Source organism: Furipterus horrens, unplaced genomic scaffold (genome assembly GCF_987537825.1).
Source record: "Furipterus horrens unplaced genomic scaffold, mFurHor1.1.pri manual_scaffold_4, whole genome shotgun sequence".
Taxonomy (NCBI): domain Eukaryota; kingdom Metazoa; phylum Chordata; class Mammalia; order Chiroptera; family Furipteridae; genus Furipterus; species Furipterus horrens.
In genome coordinates, this window is record NW_028327174.1 from 100761967 (window position 1) to 100779578 (window position 17612).

General features: G+C 51.3%; 1 protein-coding gene and 1 long non-coding RNA gene across 2 annotated transcripts in view; one reads left to right on the plus strand and one right to left on the minus strand.

The window, feature by feature from the left end:
• The window catches only part of LOC150012536 (protein arginine N-methyltransferase 8-like), a 185237-nt gene that overhangs the window by 35065 nt on the left and 132560 nt on the right, over positions 1–17612 (plus strand). The gene's annotated exons all lie outside the window — the stretch shown is intronic.
• LOC150012538 (uncharacterized) lies at positions 7417–8389 on the minus strand. The gene is made up of 3 exons (XR_016510752.1): positions 8229–8389; positions 7687–7781; positions 7417–7477 (listed from the first exon to the last, which is right to left on the minus strand). It is a non-coding gene; the product is annotated as an uncharacterized LOC150012538 (long non-coding RNA).

Genomic DNA, 17612 nt, shown 5'->3' on the forward strand with positions numbered 1-17612 from the left:
GTGGCGCATGTTAACTCCTGCCCAGCGTGTGACTGGCACCCACGCTCCCTTTCTCTTCCCTCCTTAGTCCACTCTTTACCTTCCATGGGTTGGGTAAATGGAACCTTAAACCACACAGCAGGTGTAAACCAGTGTGAGGAAGGGTTAGCTACCCACACAGGCTCCTGAACCTCAGATCAGAACCTGTTCTGTACCATTTGGACTGCCACTGCCCACACCTCTCCACATGCACAGGCGGGAGCTGCCCGAGAGGCGGTGCACACAGCCAGGGGCCTGGTACGATGTTTGCTTTCCTTTGGTGGCCTGTTGCTGACATTGTGACGTGCTGGAGGGGATCACCTTTCACCATGGCTCCCTGTTTTAAATAAACAAGTCACGTCATAGCCTGTCAAAGACTTTTCAATGCGAGTTCAGCACGTAGTCTCCTCCTAGCAGATTGAGCTCTCCTATGGGTGTCCAAATAGCCGCGTTCCTCCGAAGCAGTGACTCCTGCACCTGCACTGGCCTCGCTCTTGGGTTAGTATCAACTGCAGCCTCTCTGGTCCTCATAGCCCTGCTCCCCGGCAAACACACGGTCCCTGCCTTGGCTCAGGCCAGCCCCGCCTCCTGTGTGCCGACCTTCCCAGCTGGAAGGTGGGAGAGGCCTTTAGCAGGGGGAGGCGCCAGCACGGAGACTGAGCCTGAAGGCAGGAGCCCGCATAAAATAGTTAATAATAATGTGGCAATATTTGTTCAATTGCAACAATTCTGCAAAAAAACTAGAAAGACAGGAAAAATTAAAAGTGAACTAAGAGAAACCTAGTGCACCAAACTGGAAACCTAGAGGAAATAGGTGATTTCCTGGTAAAAATAAACATAAATACAACGGGCCTGCAAAAAAGGAAAATCAGAACAGATAAATTAGCCACTCAGGGACCTCTTCCCCCACTGGTTCTCTCATTGTCCCGGGGTCTCCCTCTCCGGAGACAGGGAAGGCGCAGGGACAGTGCTGTTCCGCAGCTTCCCTGAGATCTGGCCCCGTGTCTCCATCCCCCCACGCCCCCCGCCGGCCGATCATGGCCCACCCAATGAGGGCGCAGTGCAGAGGAAGTTTCGGGGGTCATTGATTCTCATGTGTCAGCCAGGACAATTTTGTTTTTAGGAACTGAACACACTTATTGAAATATTAATTAATAACTGTTACAATAGAAATAAATTAGTACTTGCAAATGGCAAGTTAAGAGTGGGCTTGGACCTGGCAGGTCCACATTCCCACTCTCTCGCAGTGGGACCTGGTCCCTCTCACCCTCGTCCTGCTCAGCGCCCTCGGGGGGCCCCATTCACAGGCACCGACTCTCTCCTGCATCAGGGTCTCCAGAAGCTCCAGGCTGATACCCCATCATTATCCGTTGTACGGGGGAGCATTTCTCCTCCCCTTGTGTTCCAAGAAGTCACGGATTTAAATGCCTTCAGCCCGGCTTGAATCACACTCTCCTCCTTGAGCCCATTGGAGCACCCAGAAGACAGAACCGATGGTTGGTTACACGTGGGGTCAGCTCTCGGGAACTGCTTGGATGGGGACAGGTGGGAGGAGTCCCCAGGGAAAGCTGAGAGGCTGGACTCGGGCTCGAACAGACGCTGCTGGGAAACCGGCAGATTCCACGCGGCTGACGGCCCACGGCACGTCCGTGGCATCTGAAGCCACGGAAGGGAGGGTTCACAGGGTCGGGGCTGCAGCCATCGCCGAGTGCCCTTGCCGTCCCCGCACAGTGGCCAGTAGCTCGTCCACTTGCTGGAAAAGCAGCGCTGCTGTGGGTGGGAAACTCAAGTCTCCCGCCTCGGGCGTCAGGTCCTCGCATCTCAGAGCCCGGCCCAGAGCAGCCTCGGCGCTGGGGGGCACCCCGACCTCCTCCAGCAGGTCCCCGGGAGGCGGGGCCCAGCAGCGGTACCTGTCCCCGGACGCATGGATCCGCCGCCCCCAGATAACACATGGGCCCGTTTCCCAGTTTCTTTGCGCCCCTCTACAAAGAGCAGAGGCAAGGTCAGGGTGCGGGTGGTCTTGCTCCGTGCAGCGTGGGAGGCTCGGGGACTATTCCGCGGCGCGGAACCCACGGCTGGGTGGCTTTCCCGAGGCTGCAGGGGCTGACCCAGCGGCGCGCCGGGCCCACGGGCCTCAGTGTGCAGCTGCCCCTTGGGAGACGGAGCCGCTCCTGTCTCCGCGATTCCCACCGGGCGCGAAGGCCGCAGGTTTGTTGCAGCGGCGAGACCTGAGGGTCGCAGGGCCCCAGTCCCCTGTGCGGCGGGTGTGCCCAGGGCCGCATTCCACGGGCGGGGGTCATGGCCCCTCTGGCAGGCCCGGGCTGTGAGGGAGGGGGTGCTGGCCTGAACCCCGCGATCGTTGGGAACCGAATCATCCCAAGGCGCCGTCCGCGCTGCTCGGGGATCTGTTCATCCTCCCGCCGGCTCAGTCCGCTCAGGGGTCGGCCGCGGGGGCGTGGCGGGGCCCGGCCGGCCTGGGCTGCGGACCGCAGACGCCTGCCTGCGTGGTCAGAGGCCGGGGGCTGTCCTGCCTGGGGCCTGGCTCTCCCCGGCTGCTCCCTCGGGTGGGAAGGAAGATCCAAGCAGCCTCAGACGCGCCCACCAGCCCTCGGAGGAGCGGCACCCGGGGCTGGCAGGTCACTGCCCCAAGTCCTGCCTTGCTCCTCACAGGTCTCCCGAGTGCCCGCGTGTGCGGGAGCCGTGCTGGTACCTGGGGATGCCCAGGCACTGTGGGGCCGGTCCCCCCATGCGGGAGGGGGGAGAACACCCCTCGTGACCTGTGAGGCCCTCCACCCCCTAGACTGAGGTCCAGTTGATTTTGAAACAGTGACCAAAGCAGACATTTCATTCTATGGTCAGAATCCAAGATCGAGGGACAGAAAAGCAATGGTCCAGCTCAACCCCTGACTGGTGTGTGTCCCTGGGCAACTGCTACTTAACCCTAACCCTAAGCATAACCTTAACCCCATCCCTAACCACTAACCTCAAACCCTAAACCCTAACAACCCTAACCGAGGATTTCAAGACGGTAGCCCCAACCCTTAAACTCTCAACTCCGACCCTGACCCATGAGGAATACTACCATGATAGTATTCCTCACACCCTGACCCTGACATGAACCCTAACCTGACCTTCACCCTGATCCTATTCATCTCCTCTGACCCTTGACCCCTCACTCCTGCCCCTGAGAGGTAATGCTCCTGCCCCCCATGACTCACCTTTGGAGTTGCATTTTTTCCTGTTCTTCTTTGCACTCCACTCTTACACCTTTGCCAGTGGTTTCTTTATCAATAATTTCCCATCCGCACTTTGGAACTCACTGTTAGCACAATTTCTTAACTTGACAAATACTAAAGCTGAGGTAAGAAAACTTGAAGGAACTCCAGAGAGCTCACCGGTGGGTGTGTGCCCAGAGCCAAGCACCCCACCTGTCTCGCGCAGCACTGCTGTGCTGACTCTGACACCTGCCCGTGGGGGTGCTCCACACTGGAACACGCCCTGAGCCCACGGATGCTGGTAAGCAATCCTCAACACTCACAGGACAGAGCTCTCGGGGGGCTGGTGCGGCACTGAGGGTGTGGCGGTCGTTAGCGCTGTCCTGCTGATACTGCCAGGGCCTCGTCTGGGGCTGCTTGCCCACGGCCTCACCATTAGGCACAGCCACACGACTTTCTGTGGCCACTGCAGCTGAGGAGAAATGCATGGGGCCCCGTGACCCTTCCGGCAGTCTCCAAATGCCAACGTGGGACCCATCATCCACTGCAGAGCCATCAGTGGGACACGGCGGTCCCCTCCTCTGCCGAGGGCTCTCAGTCTGGGTGGCACAGGATGGGGCTTCTCCTACTTCCCCCCGCAGGACCACATATGCATGTGAAGGGTTTGGGGCTGTTTGTTCACACGGTGTCATCGCTGTGACCTGACTGCTCTGGGCTGGAGGTGGGCGGACACTGGATCTGGAGGACAGATGGGAGGTGCATCCAGGTGGAGTGAACATATGAGTCTGCTTTATGAGGTAACAGTGAGTGAGCCTGGTCTGCTGGGTGGGGGGCAGCTGGGGCTGTGGAACCAATAAGGAATGTTTTGTTTGAATCACGAGACCCTAGATTTGACGACCACTTTGGATCATGGGGTTGACTCACACACTGGGCTGAGCAGTTGGGGCTGTGATAGCTGAACTAAGACACGAAAAGGTCCTACCCACATGTGAGGGTATCGACAGGCCAGGTTTTAATTCAAGGACAGTGGAGCCCTGGACCTAGGGGACCCCGTTCTAGGACTTCGGGAGGAAAACCCAGTCATTTCCTGCAACACCTGGAAATGAGTCTCCTGACAGTTGTGACCGTGGGGCAACGCTGCCCTACTTTCATTCTCCCCTCCATGTTTTAGGAAAATACGTTTAAGTCTATAGATTTCCATTTACAAGTGCCCTCGTGATTCCCTTCTGCAGTTGAAAGCGTCTAAGCACCAAGGGCGCTGAGACAGAGTGCGGACAGATGTGCTCAGCAGCAGAATGAGTCACGCTCACCACAGCTGGGGAACACAGACATTCAGCCACATCGGTGTCTCCGCTCCTTGGAAGAGACCTTCTCCTTCTGCCTCACGGGGACAGTTTCAAATTCTTGTCCTCGGTGTCCTTAGAGTTAACAGTAATGTAATTTAGTATGAAACTCCTTTGAACTTCATTTTGAGGGGCACCCAATAGATGTTTTTAATCTGGAAACTCATAAACCTCATTTATGGGAAATGCTCCTAATTTTTAAATTGAGAAATAATCACTCATTTAAGGTGTACAATTTAGTGGCATTTAGCACATTCACAAGGTTGTCTAACCATAACAACTCTTGAATTCTAGAAAGTCTTTATTAACCCATAGAGAAACCGCTAACTCCTTAGCAGTCACCCCTTCTTTCCACCAGTCCTCGGTGGTCACCAACCTGCTTTCTGTCTGTGTAGACTTGCCTGCTCCGGACATTTCTATGAATGGAAACACACTGGCCTTTTGAGTCTGGCTACTTGCGCTGTGCATGATGTTTTCAGAGTTCATCTGTGTTATGTGGGGTCAGTAGTACTTGATTTTTTTTATGCTGAATACTATTCCATGACATGGATACAGCATATTGCACTTATCCATTCATCTATTGATAGACATTTCGACCATTTCTATGTTTTGGCTCTTATGAGTAATAATGCCATGAGCATTTGTGCACATGTTTTTGTGGGGACATGTGTTTTTAGTTCTCTCAAGTAGATACTTACAAGTAGGACTGATGTGTCAAATAGTAGTTCTATGTTCGACTTTTAGAGAATCTGACAGACTAGTTTCCAGAGAAATTGTACCATTTTCTATTCCATTGATAATTTTAAGAATCATTTTACTTCTGTTTATAACTATGAAGATGGATCAGCAACCAACACAGCATCTTTAATAAATTACCCCAAAAAGGAGACATAGTGTAACTTATAAATTACATAGACTTCAAGTCAGGGCACTGTGCTCTAGAATGGCTGTGTCCTTATAGGCAAACCACCACCCCAAATTTCCTGGACAATCCTGGACAAACCAGAGAAGTTGTCCACCTACTGTGACAGCACCTCCCATCAGCAGTGAGAACTGACCGGTTCCAAGTGTTTTCCCAGTTTGGTGCCCGGCACCGTGAAGTACTACACTCGTATTTCTGTTTATCACAGTGCTCATGGCCCACACAGCAGAGCCTAACAAAGCCTCCACCTGGAAGCGGGAGGCTGTGACCCATAGTTTTACCTGGATTTTACTAGACTAAGGTATAATGGGGTCACCTGAACACCCTGGGGCCTAAAGCCCCTTATTTCCTGAATGCACCTTCACACACAGCCCCCCAGGCATTGCTGCCAATTGTGTTTCATTCTTTAATGACGTGACCTGCTTCCCATTAATGACTCAGCCTACTCTGGGCTTGTGACCCGTGCAAAGTGGGTGGTTCCCAGCAGCCTGAGCATGGCTCTCCCAATAGAGGTAAATTCCCTCTCATGCTGAGAGAGCCTGAAGAAGCTGAAGCTCCAGGAAAACCTTGGCACTGAGGGCCAGGCATGCTCAGGCCGGGCGGGAACACTGGTGGCAGAGAGCCAGGGCTCCTCACTGACCCAGCAGGTCTGCTCAGGGATGCGGTGACACTGCAGGGCATGGCCTCGCTCTGCGTGTTACTTGAACTCTCTTTCGTCACCTTTCATCAACTGAGCGTGAGGATAAGGTGGGGACAGGGTGTGTAGAGAAGAAGGGAAGATGGAGTCTGAATTCAGTACTAACTGAGCATCCACCAGAAAGGATCCATCATAAAATGTTTACGGCCCACGACAGTGAAACATCTTGCTAGTGCCCAGTGGGAGAAATTAAGCCAGCTCAGCCCCTGGAGTCACCTGTTGGGGACAATCTTCCTCAACTGGCCCTGATCTGCACCCATGCCTCCCTCTGTCTCTCTTTTCAATGCACAGAGACATGCCTTCTCACATGTGCACATATGCACACCTGCTGCATTACCCAAGCCAAACTTACACTTTTTAAATCCCAAGTTCATTCTCTTTTTAAACCAGGAAATGGTGCAATTCTGTTCAAAACGACACAGTGAGTTTGAGGGTAAGGAGGACAGGCCTGACATGACAAGCCTGGAGTTTAAAAGGAGGAGAGAAGGAGTTCAAATAACTGCCCTGGCTGAGCTGTGACAGCACAAGGAAGCAGCCACGTGGTCCTGAGCCAGAGGTGTCACCCTCAGCTGGCCGCTGTCCCCGAGCCTTTCAGAGGCAGAGTCCATGAGACAACATGTGTTGAGAAAAATAATTTTATTTAGAAGCATACGACTTAGAGAGGACCCTGTGTTGCCTCTGAACATACACAGTGTGCACGGGTACAAACACACACTCAACAGCCATGATGTGCTCAGCACGCCACAGAAGAAATGTACAAATAGCCCTGCTAGACTATAGAGGTACATGTGTATGTGGACACATGCACACGTGCCTTTATAGAATGCCATGCGCTGTCCTCTTATGCTCCCGGTCTTCACGCGCACACACCGTTTGTCTAGAACCTTCTCCGGCCCTCAACATTTCTCTGGCTGTGAAGGCTCATGATGCAGGCCTATCACTGTGATATTTGGCTGTCACTGTGGTTGGCTGCTCTGTCCAGGACGGAGGTGAGATTTTTCATCTGAGTCCATGATGCCTGTCTTAGTGCTTGTTATAATTTAATGTCCAATATATACAGGTGTGAGAGTCTGCGCCAACATGAAGGGGCTTGTGATCTTCAAGGGTCAGACCTGACCACGGAATCTTCTGGAATCCTCCCAACAGCCCGGAATGGTAGCTGTCGCCTCTCAGTCCCGAGAGTTAGTTACCTGTGACGTGAGGTGACTTAAAGCACAGGTGGTTCCTTCAGAAGCGCAGGTGACTGCCCGTAACCACCCGTCTCCACTCGGCCTCACAGAGACTGAAAAGATAAAGGGGACACGTGTGAGCAGCTGCCCAGAGGTGGGGTCCTGGGGATAGGTCCCTAATGGTGAGTCCCAATGGGGGAGCCCTTCCAGATGGGCTCCTTGGGGTGGGTCCTGGGTTTGGGCTCTGGCGGGTGAGTCCCTGGGGTGGCCCCCTGGGGGTGAGCATTCTGGATCCCCATTGACAATCCCCATTGTCACTCACCTCTGGGCCACACGTTCTTCTGCACTGGCTCCTAAGACTAAGTAGTTCCCTACATGAGGAATTCTCCTTAAATATCCAACGGAATTTTAGTTTCCCTGGTGGTGACAGAAAGGAAGAGAGTATTTAAAAGAAGGTGTTGACAGGAATCATGTTCTCACCACTGAATAGGATCCCGTGGATTGAGTGGGAGAAGGTGCTGATTATTTTAGGGGGGCCGTGGGGGTGGAGAGAACCAGAGAGATGGGGAAGCACAGGAACCCCCAGCACGTTTGTGTGTTGTTCCCTGTGAAGGGGAGAAAAGAGGAAGGCAAAGTGGTCAAAGGAAAGGCTCTTGTTTGTGTTGTTTACAGGGCAGATCGCAGCCTGTGGAAGCACAAGGTGGGGGAGGGCTGTGAAGGTGAGCCTGGTGACATGAGGACCTGAGCAGGGAGGGGGAAGCACAACGCAGACCATGACGGACTTCCACCGTTTCCCAGCAAAGGGGTGTGGGGCTGCAGGTGCCCAAAGGCGGGGGTGACTGTGGAAGGGAGCGGGGCTGCTACCTGCTGTGTGGAGCGAGCACCAGGCCACCGTGTTAACATCTCAGCACCACTGTCCACATGGCTGACGTGCAGAAAGACCGGAGCTCTGCAAGCGTGCGCCCTCTGCACTCAGGAGTTGCCGGTCTGGGTGGGACGCATCTCTCTCGTCTGAATGACACTGGTTCAGGGGAAGAGCTCGCCCCAGGCCTCCAGCCACGAGCTCCAGACCCAGGTCAGAGCAGGACAGGCATCTGGGCTGCCGATCAGGGCCAGCTCTGTCTGTGAGGTTCCTGTGCTCATGGCTGGAGCCTTTTGGACTGCCGCCCATCTGTCAGGGCCCCCAAAGTCTTGGGGCTCCCTGGCAGGTGACTGGGCTAAGTCACCGCTGCTCTGCAAGCTGCATCTCCCTCACCAGCTTCTCTAAGAGGCTCCTGACACAGCTGCAAATGGCCCAGGCAGGACAGGACATCCCTGATGGGACTCAGTGTCATTTCCCAGGCCAGGGACGGACAAGATGCTCATGCCTGGCTGGCCTCGCTGGACTAGTGTGGCCTTGCTCCAGGTCGCTGAACTGTTTGCACCCTCCACACCCCTCAGGGGTGGTGGCCGCATGGCCTGCAGCTCACAGCAACATCTGGAACTGTGGGGAGGGCTGGCCCCAGCCCCCAGGGGGGAGCCAGCAAGGGGAGGGGGAGCAAAGGAAACAGATGATGCAGATGGAGTGTGTGTGCTTTTACTCACACGGACTGGGCTTCTCCGGGGCTTTTCTTTATCTATTTACTCACCTGCAGCAAGTTCAAGTCTGAGAAGTCCCTTTAAAACAAGGTGCCTGGGTCGCCTGTGTTGACACTGAGGTCGTCAGGAGACCCGCTTCCATCTATTTGGGAGAAAAACTGGGCATCCTGCCCGGAGCTGGGTACAAGGGTGCATGTGGCCTCTATGGCTCTTTTGTCTGGGCCCCAGGCCGTGCCAAGCCCAGTCCCCCTGGTTCTCATGACCTGGGAGTCTCTGGGGGTGGGTGTGATGCCTTCGCTTTATATAAATGATGAGCTTTTAATAAATAATACGAAAAGATGACCGGGCTGAGAGTTGCATATCGGGGCTGCTCTCAGCCTTCTGGAATTCCCTGGAATCACATCTCCAAGTCTCCCGGGCCAAGCCGGAGACTTGAGCTCTTCCCCAATGATCCCCAGCACCCTGCTCTACCCAGGAAACTAGGTCAGAGGCACCCCCGGCCCAGAAAGGGGTTTCAGCTCTCATTGTGCCAAGTCATTTCTCAAGCAACGGGAAGTAGGTCACGACACAGTTCTACCTCTAGTCTCAGCTTAATTCCTTGGGGTCACAGGGAGTGAGCCTGATTCCCTGTCTATATGAGCTGTCGTCAACTGACAAATACCTATGACTTTTTTTGGATGGTTAGCGTATGCCCAGGGATCCATGATCAGTAGGGTCCACGTTCATGTTGTTTATGCTCTGGATGACCCACACTCAGGGCCACCACATGCCATGGGGTCCATTCTCAGAGTGGGTCCATACTCACAAAGGCCCATCTTCTGGAGGGTTTATCCTCAAGAGAGGCCTATGATTCAGGAGTACAGAGTCCAGACAATACACATTCAGGGTGTCTAGGCTGCAGAAGGTATATTTTCATGGTTTATACATTATCAATGGGGAACGTACTCAGAAATAATTGTGACCATGGTAGTTTATAACCAAGGAGGTCCATAATTAGGAGAATTCACACACAGAAGGTCAAGGCAAAAAGAGTTATTGTACAGGGTCTCCATATTCAGAAGAAGCCATGTTCAGGCAGGTACATATTCAGGTGTTATACATGATCAACAGGATACATGCTTAGGTGGGGCTATGATCAGGGAAGTCGATAATCAAAGCAGTACAGGATCAGGAGGGTCCATGTAAGGGGTTCCATGCTCAGAAACATACATGTACTGGGGTTATAAATAATCAAGGCGGTACATGCTCAAGGAAATTGTGATCAGGGAAGTTGATTATTCTGGCGGTCAAAGATCAGACTGTTCCACACTGATGGGGTCCATGCTCACAAGTGATCACTTACCAGGATTCCACATTCAGGAGGGTCCACAGTGAGGGAGTCGATGCTAAAGGGGATTAGTCCTGAGAATGGTTTTATTCTCACAATGGGTCCATATTCAGAATGATATATGCTCAGGAGCTCCAAGCTCATAGAGATTCAGCTCAAAATGTTCCACAAGCAGACAGCTCATGCACATGGTGGCTCCTCTCACAGACAGAAATCATCAGAAGGGTCTTTTCTCAGGAGTGACCATGCTCAGGATGAAGGGCAATTTATGGTCTGAGGATGTAGTCAGGTAGGTTCATACTCAGTCCTTCTACCCTCAGAAAAGTACACAGTCAGGGGTTATATATATTCAGTAGGGTAAATGCTCAGATATGGCTAACACTAAAGCAATTTCTAATCGAAGCAGTCCATGATCAAGAAGGTCCACAATGCTCAGGGAGTAAATGTTCAGGAAGCTAGTTCCATGAACAGGGGTTTAAAAAAACCAACGGGTTACATAATCAACATGAGCTATAATCACACAAATTGATTACTAGGGTATTCAAAGATAAGGATTCATGCATATTAGGTCTATACTAAGAGGGGATTATCACCAAAAATGCCACACTCAGGAGAGTGCATGCATAGATCAATATTATTCAAAACTTCCACCGTTTAGGCTTACCGGGGTATGACTCAGAAAGACTTCATTCCCAGGTGTGTCCTACTGAAAATGGTCTGTGCTAAAGAGTGCCTATCGTCATTGGGCTCTAACACACAAGGTGGGTTATGTAGTCAGGTCGGTCCATGCATAGGAATCCATGACTGATGAAATCCATGTTCAGGGTATATGTCATTAAGGGGGTACCTTGCAAAGAAAGGCCTGATTGTGGGAATAAAAACATAATAAAGTCCAATTCCTGGAAGGTGTACGATTAAAGAGTCAATGAGAGAAGTGTTTAAAACAAGACAGGTCCTTACTGAGAATATAACAAAGTGAGTTTTGTGTCGATGTGCTGTATATGAGCAAGAGCATACATTCTCAGCAGGGTTAAAAATATATACAATAATCAGATCTTCAATGATTGGAATTCCATGAGGAGCAAGTTACATGCACAAGGTCACACATAATTGAAGGTATACACACTCCATAGGGACAAAGGTTAGGAAAGGTGTTAAAAGAACAATCTCTTATTTGAAATATACACAATTATCAGGAAGATCCTTATAAGAGCTAAGGGTCAGAGATCCCATGATCAGCCGAATCCATTCTCATGTATTATATGATGGATATCTGAAAAAAGAATTTCCACGCCAAGCAGATTTCTTCTGCCAATGGAGTTCTTCTTAGAATAGTTCTGTGTACTTTAAGGTCCACAAATAGAGGTTTCCCCAAAGGTAGCGTAGTCTATAATTCAGGGATCATTGCCATCAAGAAACACACTCAGACCCTGTGTGCACAGAAAACTAGGTTATCAAATTTTTAAATAATCTTTTTTGGTACATGTCCAAGTGGGACAAACTCAGGGTGCTTTATATAAAGGCAGTTCATAATAAAAAATTTACATTTAGGGTTATCTGTCAAGAACTGTACTTCTGAAAAAATTAAACATGGGTTCAGGGTTAGATACCCAAAATGTGCCAGAAAAACAGAAATGAGGGTGGGGGAGCTTTATTTTTTGAAATTTCCATGCTTATTAGATCCATGTTAACAAGGGATTACCCAGACAGGTCAGGAACAAAGGCTGATATTCCAGAGTTTTGCTCAGGATGGTCGAAATCCAGATGCATATTCTAGTGGAATTAATCCTAAGATGTTTAAAATTTTCAGTTTGGGTCCACGAAGATAATATTCATGGTCTGGACCACTTTCTCTGATATCACAATTACAGTGGTCATATTTGAATGAGTTCATTTGAATACAGAGCACCTATGTTCGTAAAAGTGCACTTACAAGAAATTAATATCCCCAAGGGGCGACGTACGAGCCAACGTTCCAATAGTGAGAGTTCAAATCTAAAGACTTTACGAATGGTCGGTACACGTTTAGAGGGCCCAGACGAAGAAGTCTGCAAACAGGTACGTCGGTACTCAGCAGATTCTTTGTAGGGTGCCACAGGGCAAGGCGGTAAACGAGATCGACTGAGTAGATAAAGGGGAGCCATCTCACGTAGTTTAACACCTCACCAGTACCGTTGCAGGAAGGGGTCACAGCTTGGGAGTTCCAAGCTCTGGAAGATGCATAAACGGGGCTTACCTCTAACAGAGGTGGAACATAGGCGAAAGGGGCACTGATTAGGGAGGATATTATAGGGCCATCCACGGTCAGGACATTCCAGGCTTCTTGAATGGATCTTCAAAGTCTTGAGGCCCTGAGAGTCCATGTTCAGAGGGAGCTATGCTAAGGAGGTCAGAGGACACTGAAATTCCATGCCAGCAGGTTTCTTCACCCAAAGCATCTCTTGGTCAGAATACTTTTGTATTCTGTAAGATCCATGGCTAAGGGCTTCTCTGTCGCGAGCGGGGTCTATGATTCAGCGATCATAGCCCCCTAGGCCGCACTCGGGGCCTGTGTGCTCAGAAGTGTACACATACGGTTTCTTACATCATCTGTGCAACACAGGTCCAAGAGGGGCATAGTCAGGGTCACTTCTTTATTTTTGTTTAATTGGGCCTCGATTGCTTTTGGGGGGGGTGGTTGTTTAAATGGGAGCTGTTCAACTTTAAAAGTTTGCGCTGAGGCTTCCTGGCTCAGCACTGAACTTTTGCAGGGATGACACAAGATCTTAGGGTTAGATACTGAAAACGGGCCAGGGAAAAGGGACATGAGGTTGGGAGCATTTGAAGATTCAAAATTTCGACGCTTATTAGATTCACATTTACTAGCGATGACCCAGAGAGGTCAGGTTCGGGAGGCTCACAGGCACGAGTTTTGCTCGGAATGGGCCACATCCAGATGCTGATGCTCAGTGGCATTAGCACTAAGATGTGTCCCATTCTCGGCGTGGGTCCACCCCCATTCTCAGGGTGGGTCCATCCACATGAAGGCTCGTGGCCTGGCGCATTTACTGTGACTTCACAGAGTTACAGGTGTTGTGTTTGAACGGGTCCCTTTGAAATCAGAGCGTCCATGCTCATCAAAGTGCACTTACAGGAAATTCACATCGCCAAGGGGCGACGTGCGAGCCGACGTCACAATACTGAGGGTTCGCATCCAAAGAGTCTACGAATGGACGGTACACGTTTAGAGGGCCCAGACGAAGAAGTCTGCAAACAGGTACGTCGGTACTCAGCAGATTCTCGGTCGGGTGCCACAGGGCGAGGCGGTAAACGCGATCGACTGGGTAGATAAAGGGGAGCCATCGCACGTAGTTTAACACCTCACCGGTACCGTTGCAGGAAGGGGTCACAGCTTGGGAGTTCCAGGCTCTGGAAGATGCATAAACGGGGCTTACCTCTTACAGAGGTGGCATATAGGCCACAGGGGCACTGATTAGGGAGGATATTATAGGGCCATCCATGGTCAGGACATTCCAGGCTTCTTGAATGGATCTTCAAAGTCTTGAGGCCCTGAGAGTCCATGTTCAGAGGGAGCTATGCTAAGGAGGTCTGAGGACACTGAAATTCCATGCCAGCAGGTTTCTTCACCCAAACCATCTCTTGGTCAGAATACTTTTGTATTCTGTAAGATCCATGGCTAAGGGCTTCTCTGTAGCGAGCGGGGTCTATGATTCAGCGATCATAGCCCCCTAGGCCGCACTCGGGGCCTGTGTGCTCAGAAGTGTACACATACGGTTTCTTACATCATCTGTGCAACACAGGTCCAAGAGGGGCATAGTCAGGGTCACTTCTTTATTTTTGTTTAATTGGGCCTCGATTGCTTTTGGGGGGGGTGGTCGTTCAAATGGGAGCTGTTCAACTTTAAAAGTTTGCGCTGAGGCTTCCTGGCTCAGCACTGAACTTTTGCAGGGATGACACAAGATCTCAGGGTTAGATACTCAAAACGGGCCAGGGAAAAGGGACATGAGGTTGGGAGCATTTGAAGATTCAAAATTTCGACGCTTATTAGATTCACATTTACTAGCGATGACCCAGAGAGGTCAGGTTCGGGAGGCTCACAGGCACGAGTTTTGCTCGGAATGGGCCACATCCAGATGCTGATGCTCAGTGGCATTAGCACTAAGATGTGTCCCATTCTCGGCGTGGGTCCACCCCCATTCTCAGGGTGGGTCCATCCACATGAAGGCTCGTGGCCTGGCGCGTCTTCTGTGACTTCACAGAGTTATAGGGGTTGTGTTTGAACGGGTCCCTTTGAAATCAGAGCGTCCATGCTCATCAAAGTGCACTTACAGGAAATTCACATCGCCAAGGGGCGACGTGCGAGCCGACGTCACAATACTGAGGGTTCGCATCCAAAGAGTCTACGAATGGACGGTACACGTTTAGAGGGCCCAGACGAAGAAGTCTGCAAACAGGTACGTCGGTACTCAGCAGATTCTCGGTCGGGTGCCACAGGGCGAGGCGGTAAACGCGATCGACTGGGTAGATAAAGGGGAGCCATCTCACGTAGTTTAACACCTCACCGGTACCGTTGCAGGAAGGGGTCACAGCTTGGGAGTTCCAGGCTCTGGAAGATGCATAAACGGGGCTTACCTCTTACAGAGGTGGCACATAGGCCACAGGGGCACTGATTAGGGAGGATATTATAGGGCCATCCATGGTCAGGACATTCCAGGCTTCTTGAATGGATCTTCAAAGTCTGGAGGCCCTGAGAGTCCATGTTCAGAGGGAGCTATGCTAAGGAGGTCAGAGGACACTGAAATTCCATGCCAGCAGGTTTCTTCACCCAAACCATCTCTTGGTTAGAATACTTTTGTATTCTGTAAGATCCATGGCTAAGGGCTTCTCTGTCGCGAGCGGGGTCTATGATTCAGCGATCATAGCCCCCTAGGCCGCACTCGGGGCCTGTGTGCTCAGAAGTGTACACATACGGTTTCTTACATCATCTGTGCAACACAGGTCCAAGAGGGGCATAGTCAGGGTCACTTCTTTATTTTTGTTTAATTGGGCCTCGATTGCTTTTGGGGGGGGTGGTCGTTTAAATGGGAGCTGTTCAACTTTAAAAGTTTGCGCTGAGGCTTCATGGCTCAGCACTGAACTTTTGCAGGGATGACACAAGATCTCAGGGTTAGATACTCAAAACGGGCCAGGGAAAAGGGACATGAGGTTGGGAGCATTTGAAGATTCAAAATTTCGACGCTTATTAGATTCACATTTACTAGCGATGACCCAGAGAGGTCAGGTTCGGGAGGCTCACAGGCACGAGATTTGCTCGGAATGGGCCACATCCAGATGCTGATGCTCAGTGGCATTAGCACTAAGATGTGGCCCATTCTCGGCGTGGGTCCACCCCCATTCTCAGGGTGGGTCCATCCACATGAAGGCTCGTGGCCTGGCGCGTCTTCTGTGACTTCACAGAGTTATAGGGGTTGTGTTTGAACGGGTCCCTTTGAAATCAGAGCGTCCATGCTCATCAAAGTGCACTTACAGGAAATTCACATCGCCAAGGGGCGACGTGCGAGCCGACGTCACAATACTGAGGGTTCGCATCCAAAGAGTCTACGAATGGACGGTACACGTTTAGAGGGCCCAGACGAAGAAGTCTGCAAACAGGTACGTCGGTACTCAGCAGATTCTCGGTCGGGTGCCACAGGGCGAGGCGGTAAACGCGATCGACTGGGTAGATAAAGGGGAGCCATCTCACGTAGTTTAACACCTCACTGGTACCGTTGCAGGAAGGGGTCACAGTTTGGGAGTTCCACGCTCTGGAAGATGCATAAACGGGGCTTACCTCTTACAGAGGTGGCACATAGGCCACAGGGGCACTAATTAGGGAGGATATTATAGGGCCATCCATGGTCAGGACATTCCAGGCTTCTTGAATGGATCTTCAAAGTCTTGAGGCCCTGAGAGTCCATTTTCAGAGGGAGCAATGCTAAGGAGGTCTGAGGACACTGAAATTCCATGCCAGCAGGTTTCTTCACCCAAACCATCTCTTGGTCAGAATACTTTTGTATTCTGTAAGATCCATGGCTAAGGGCTTCTCTGTCGCGAGCGGGGTCTATGATTCAGCGATCATAGCCCCCTAGGCCGCACTCGGGGCCTGTGTGCTCAGAAGTGTACACATACGGTTTCTTACATCATCTGTGCAACACAGGTCCAAGAGGGGCATAGTCAGGGTCACTTCTTTATTTTTGTTTAATTGGGCCTCGATTGCTTTTGGGGGTGGTGGTCGTTTAAATGGGAGCTGTTCAACTTTAAAAGTTTGCGCTGAGGCTTCATGGTTCAGCACTGAACTTTTGCAGGGATGACACAAGATCTCAGGGTTAGATACTCAAAACGGGCCAGGGAAAAGGGACATGAGGTTGGGAGCATTTGAAGATTCAAAATTTCGACGCTTATTAGATTCACATTTACTAGCGATGACCCAGAGAGGTCAGGTTCGGGAGGCTCACAGGCACGAGTTTTGCTCGGAATGGGCCACATCCAGATGCTGATGCTCAGTGGCATTAGCACTATGATGTGTCCCATTCTCGGCGTGGGTCCACCCCCATTCTCAGGGTGGGTCCATCCACATGAAGGCTAGTGGCCTGGCGCGTCTTCTGTGACTTCACAGAGTTACAGGGGTTGTGTTTGAACAGGTCCCTCTGAAATGAGAGCGTCCATGCTCATCAAAGTGCACTTACAGGAAATTCACATCGCCAAGGGGCGACGTGTGAGGCGACGTCACAATACTGAGGGTTCGCATCCAAAGAGTCTACGAAGGGACGGTACACGTTTAGAGGGCCCAGACGAAGAAGTCTGCAAACAGGTACGTCGGTACTCAGCAGATTCTCGGTCGGGTGCCACAGGGCGAGGCGGTAAACGCGATCGACTGGGTAGATAAAGGGGAGCCATCTCACGTAGTTTAACTCCTCACCGGTACCGTTGCAGGAAGGGGTCACAGCTTGGGAGTTCCAGGCTCTGGAAGATGCATAAACGGGGCTTACCTCTTACAGAGGTGGCACATAGGCCACAGGGGCACTGATTAGGGAGGATATTATAGGGCCATCCATGGTCAGGACATTCCAGGCTTCTTGAATGGATCTTCAAAGTCTTGAGGCCCTGAGAGTCCATGTTCAGAGGGAGCTATGCTAAGGAGGTCTGAGGACACTGAAATTCCATGCCAGCAGGTTTCTTCACCCAAACCATCTCTTGGTCAGAATACTTTTGTATTCTGTAAGATCCATGGCTAAGGGCTTCTCTGTCGCGAGCGGGGTCTATGATTCAGCGATCATAGCCCCCTAGGCCGCACTCGGGGCCTG